Genomic DNA, 6,286 nt, shown 5'->3' on the forward strand with positions numbered 1-6,286 from the left:
TAATAAGGCACCCCCATAAGGAATGAGCCTGAGATGACATTTTAGATTCATTTTAATAGATTGAATATTCTATATTAAATGCTTAATTTGTGTATAGATTGCCAGGGTGAAAAATTCATCATCTGATGGCCAGCCATCTGGTGATGTATCCTTTTTGCACCAAGGTAGGCTGGTGGTCAGTGAGCAGAGTCTGTGTATCCTCAAACTTTTTTGGCTTAGTAGAATTTGTCAGTGTTTGTTCTGTTGGCATAACCCATAGTCACCTCCAAAGCTTAATGAAACACCGAAGTAGGACTTCAGTGAAGACACAGGCATTTACCAGCTATTTAGTGCAGTGGATAGACCTGAGTTCAAATCTAGCCTTGTATATGTTTTAGGTGTGTGACCCTGGGCAAGTCACTTCACCACTGTCTGCCTCAGTTTCCTCATCTATAAAATGGGCATAACAACAGAATTTAACTCCCAGGGTTATTGTGAGGATAAAATGAAATATTTGCAAAGCACTTTGCAAAGCTTAGAGTGATATATAAATGCTCATTGTTGATGTTACCAAATACTAAAATAATCAAAGAAAGGCCTCCAGTGAAAAATGGGAAAATCTTCTATGGATGATTTGTGAATATGTGGATGAGCAGTATATCGGATAAAAAATATAATGGGGGGGCAGCTAGGTGGTGCAGTGGATAGAGCACTGGCCCTGGATTCAGGAGGACCTGAGTTCAAATCCAGCCTCAGACACAACACTTACTAGCTGTGTGACCCTGGGCAAGTCACTTAACCCCAATTGCCTCACCAAAAACAAAACAAAACAACAACAACAACAACAAAAAACAAATGTTGAAAACTAACTCTACATATAACTGGAAAATAATAAAATACTTTACAAAATTTAAAAAAACATATAATAGGGTCAAATTTATAAAAATAAGGTCCATTTCCCAATCGATAAATGGTCAAAGCATATATATAGGCAATTTTTAGATGAAGAAATCCAAGCTATCAATGGTCAAGTGAAAAAGTTCTCTAAATCACTAATAGAGAAGTGCAAATTAAAACAACTTTGATTGGCAAGACTGACAAAAATGGAAAATGACAAATGCTGGAGGGGCTGTTGGAAAACAGGTACATTTATGTGCTGTTAATAGAGCTATGAACTTAGTCCAGCCATTCTGGAATGCAATTTGAAACTGTGTCCAAAAAATTATTAAACTTTTTTGAGCCAGAGATGCTACTAGTCAGTCCATACCCAAAACAGATCAAAGAAAGAGGAAAGGGGCCCAAAATGAGACAGACCTCTATCAGAAAAAAATGTGCTCTAAAGATTTTTCCCAATTTTTTGTTGCTTTTCTAATTTTGGCTGCACTAGTTCTGTTTACACCAAATTTTTTTTTGTGTGTAATCAAAACTGTCTATTTTACATCCACGAACCTCTCTCTGTTGTCACGTAGTAAACTCTTCCCCTACCCATAGGTCTGACAGTTAATTTCTTCCATGCTCCTCTAATTTGGAATTGAGCTGAGTGTTTAAGGAAGATAGGGATGCTACAAGGTGACAGAGGAGATAGTGCATCCCAGACATGTGCAACAACTAGTAAAGGGGCATAAAGACAGAAAATGGAGTGTCATGTGTGAAGAACAAGTGGGCTGACATGATTGGACTGAAGAGGACATGTTACATGTACATGAAGGGGAGTGATGTGCAAGAAGATTGGAAAAGTAGTCAGCCAAAGGTATTTATGAAGTACCTTCTATGTGCCAGGCAATGTGTTAAGTGCCAGGATACAAAGAAAGGCAAAAGGCAGTTTTTGTCCTCAAGGAGCTTATAGTCTAATGAGACAAAAGGCAAACAAATATGTACAAACAAGCTATAGAATATATAGGAAATTATTAACAAGAGGAAAGCACCAGAATTAAGAGGGATTTTGGAAATGTTTCCTGTGGGTGGGATTTTAGCTGGCACTTGAAGGAAGCCAGAGAAAGGAGGAGGTAGAGATAAGGAAGAAAAGCATTCCAAACAGGGGGAGAGCCAGTGTAGGTTGTAAAGAGCTTTAAAAGTTAAATAAAAGACTTTATATTTGATCCTTGTGGTCAGAGAGCTCCTGGAGTTTATTAAGAATGAGAGCTTTGGGGGCGGCTAGGTGGTACAGTGGATAAAGCACCAGCCCTGGAATCAGGAGTAACTGAGTTCAAATCTGGCCTCAGACACTTGATACTTACTAGCTGTGTGACCCTGGGCAAGTCACTTAACCCCCATTGCCCTGAAAAAAAAAAGAATGGGAGCTTTGGGGGTAGGTAAGTACTTGAACTTTCTCAATCCTCATCCTTCATGTGAATCTGGATGAATGGGAGGATGGTGGTGCCCTTAGCAGTAATAGTGAAGTTTAGAGGGAGAAAAGGTTTGGGGGAAAAGATAATGAGTTCTCTTTTGGCTATGTTGAGTTTGAGATTCTCAGAAGACATCTGGTTCAAAATATCTAATAGGAGTTGGTCAGGCAGCACTGGATCTCAGAAGAGAGATTAGGGATGGGTATCTAGGTAAGGGAATTATCTGCAGAGATAGATGGTAACTGAACTTAGGGGAGCTGATGAGATCAACAAGTGAGAGAATATAAAGAAACAAGAGAAGACCCAGGACAGAGCCTTGATTTTGACCAACATGGATGAAGATTTAGGAAAGGATATTAAGAAGTGGTAACACAAGTAGGAAGGGAATGAATAGAGAACAGTGTCAGGAAAAGCCAGAGAAGGGTGTCCAAAAGGAGATGATTCAAAGCAGATATTGATCAACAAATGCTGCAGAGAGGTAAAGGATGAGAATTGACAAAGTACCCTTCTACTCAATAAACTCTAGTAAGACAACAATGTGCTTAGGCAGGTGAAAAACATAGGGAGAAATGAAGATGAAATAGGACACAGTCTCTTCCCTCATAGGGTTTACAGTCTTGTAGGGATTAATCTACATCCAACTAAATGAACACTGTTGCTGAGTGGCTCATAAGGCTAGAAGAAGATTGCTGATCCTTCTGGGACTAACCAGTTAATAATGGATAACCCTCTCTGATATAAAAGTAGTCATTCCAGTCACTCAGCTATGCCTGCACCAGTTTTGTGCTGATGATTCTCACAAGTCTCTCACTTATTTCTATTCTCTGTGGGGATATTGGTCAGAAGAGTCATCTGTGAGTTCTGTCAATCAGTGATTCAATGGGAATCAATAACAATGGGAATTATATTCCTTGCCCATTTTTCTTGTTTAATATTTATAGCAGTTGTGTAGTCTTGAATTCTTTCCAGTAATTTTTCTTCCATTTTCCCTTTAGCTATGACAAGCACCACTTTTGTTTCGCTTCAATTAATTCATATTCTTTCTTCCATTTCTCTAGTTCTGCCTTAGGTTAGTTTTATGCTATATGACTTCTCAATCCCTACAGCTACTGGATCAAAGCTGGTGCCAAAACTGTTTTCTACCTGGATAGCTCCACAATTGCCTAATTTTTTCTGACCGATTTTGTCCTTAAAGCTTTGTGACTTCTTTTATTCTCTTGGAATATGCCTTTTCCAGAATCACACTTTTCCTTCTTGGATTTTTTTGGATCTTATTTCTCCTGCTGCCGTTTTATGTACAGTTATAAACTACTTGAGGGCAGGACCCATATCTTATTTTTTGATTCTCCTTGGCACCTGGCATATAGCAGGGGACACTCAATCAATGTTTGCAGGAAAAAAAAATTAGAAGATTTCTTTGGATCTTCTCTCCCCAGTGATTTGTTCATTTTTATTTCTTTCCATTACTGTATACTTCCCAACATCATCTGCACATCCTTTAGAATACATTTGTTATTTATGTACATAGCCAATCTTTACCACCAGAAGTTAAAAAAGAATGAATAATTCTTTTCCTGTACTTATTTCAACGAATCTGGGATCTCAGTGATGAGGCATTCTTTCCAGTGTTGTATGTCATAACCTATTCATGCCTTCTCATTTTGCCTCAATATTTACTGATGGAACTTCTCAATTCTAATTTTTTAAAAAGTGTAGACATATCATAGTTACTCGATCATAATGGGAACTGCAAAGGATTTTCTAGGCCTGACTGTTGTGGTTCAGTCATTTTTCAGTCATGCCCAGCTCTTCATAAACCCATTTAGGGTTTTTTTTTTTTTGCAAAGTGGTTTGCCATTTCCCTTTCCAGCTCATTTTAGAGATGAGGAAACTGAGGCAAATAGGGTTAAGTGATTTGTCCAGGGTCATACAGCTAATAAGTATCTGAGGCAGATTTGAACTCAGGAAGATGAGTCTGGCTCCAGGCTCAGCACTCTATCCACTGTGTCATCTAAGTCAGACAAATAAATAAATTGGTAAGTAGATAAATCAATAAGAATAGTGAGCAAGAATTCTGAAGGAACCCATTGTCAAGTTATTGGTTTATTTAAATTTTATTTTTATAAATGATCTGGAAGAAGTACACCATGAAATTTTCCAGTCTACAGGTATCATTAACTTTCTTTAAGGAGCAAAATAGTTAACTGTTGGAGATAAACTATGAAAAGATCTCATTAAATTGCAGGAGGAATATGAAAAATAGCAAATGAGCACAGGAAAAAATAAGGAAATGCATTAAGGGAGAAAAAACCCCAAATGACACTCCTAGAAAGATAACCTCTGAGCTTCAGCCTAGGAAAGGGATCTTGGAGTTATTAAAGATCATTGCCTGGAGATAACAGCCAATGGGCTCTTTGGTCAAAGCAGCACAAAAAAAGAGTGGTCACTGTTCAACAAGTACTTACTCAGTGCTCTATGTATTACAGGCCCTATGCAACACCACAAAGTATATTGGAAATGAAATTTTAAAATATCAACTAACTTTTGTTAGAAACATGAGCAGGTATACTTCAATTCCACTTGTAATTCTGTTCAGCAAACAAAAGCCAAGAAAAAGGAGGGAAAGGAAAGAAATATAAACTGTAAAAGATCTGGAGAAGGGCACCTAAAAGAACAACGGGGTTAGAACCAGCTGTATGAGAAGGAACAAAAATTGAGCACCTTTTAGTATGGGAAAGAAGAAACTAAGATGAATATGATCAAGCCTAGGAAACAGTGAAAAGTATGGATATGGTGAATTTGGTATTCCAGGGTCTGGTGAACAAATCGAATTTAACCCAAGTGATGCCCTTCAAAGATTTAAAGAGGTAAATTTGAGAGAAATAAAAGAAAATGAGAGGTAAGATGATATTGTGGGTAGCAGTCAGGATGTCATTGGCTCAAATGTCCCTTATACTATCCCTGACACATTTAGGCTGTGTTATGCTAGGCAAGTCATAGCCTCTTGGTTCCCTTACAAAACTCTCATAAACCATAAACTGCAGATCAAATGCATTAGTAGAGAGAGTTTATACTTCAGTAGTTTCCTATATCAGTGGAATCACAGGTTTTGTTAAAAAAAAAACAAAGAAAGGAAAAAAAGAAAAGGAAAAGGAAATATTATTGTACACATTGACTAGCTGACTTATGGAAATCATTAGGTGTTATAAAGGATGAAGGTATAAATAACTACAGAGTCTTGGAAGTAAGCTCAGAGGTCAATTATTATAACAAATGTTTGACCAATAATTCCCTCTACAACATCTCCAACAAATGTTCATCTAGTCTCTGCTTGAAGACCTCCAGGAAAAGGGAATCTACTGCCCCCCAGGCCAGTCCCATATCACCTTTGGATGATTCTAATTATTGGGAAATTTTTCTTTACATCAATCACAAATCCATCTTTCTTTTATTTGCTGCTCCTATGAGAACAAATCTAATTCTCCTTTCATGAAACTCCTTCAAATGTTTAAAGGTATCATAAGATCATTTCCCCCAAAATCTCTTTTTCAAGCTAAACATCCTCCCAGTTTCTTCAACTGATTTTTACATGATGTGTTTGTCTGCCCTCTCTCCATTCTAATTGTTCCTCTTCTGGACATATTCCAGCTTCTCTGTGCTTCTCCTAAAATGTGGTGCCCAGAACTGAATACAATTTTCCAGATGTGATTTGACCATGGAAGAGCATATCAAAACTATTATCATCCTTATTCTGGAAATTTGCTCATAATGTAGTCTAGTATTTTTCTTCTATAACACACTGTTGAATTACCAAGTTTGTGATCCATTAAAATCCCCAAATCTTTTTCACAGAAACTATTTTCTAAACATTACTTGTTCATCTTGTATTTGTGAATTTGACATAACCCAAATGATTTGGTCCCACCATTTTAGCTCATGATCCAGTGTGTTAACTATTCTCC

This window comes from Dromiciops gliroides, chromosome 3 (genome assembly GCF_019393635.1).
Source record: "Dromiciops gliroides isolate mDroGli1 chromosome 3, mDroGli1.pri, whole genome shotgun sequence".
Classification (NCBI taxonomy): domain Eukaryota; kingdom Metazoa; phylum Chordata; class Mammalia; order Microbiotheria; family Microbiotheriidae; genus Dromiciops; species Dromiciops gliroides.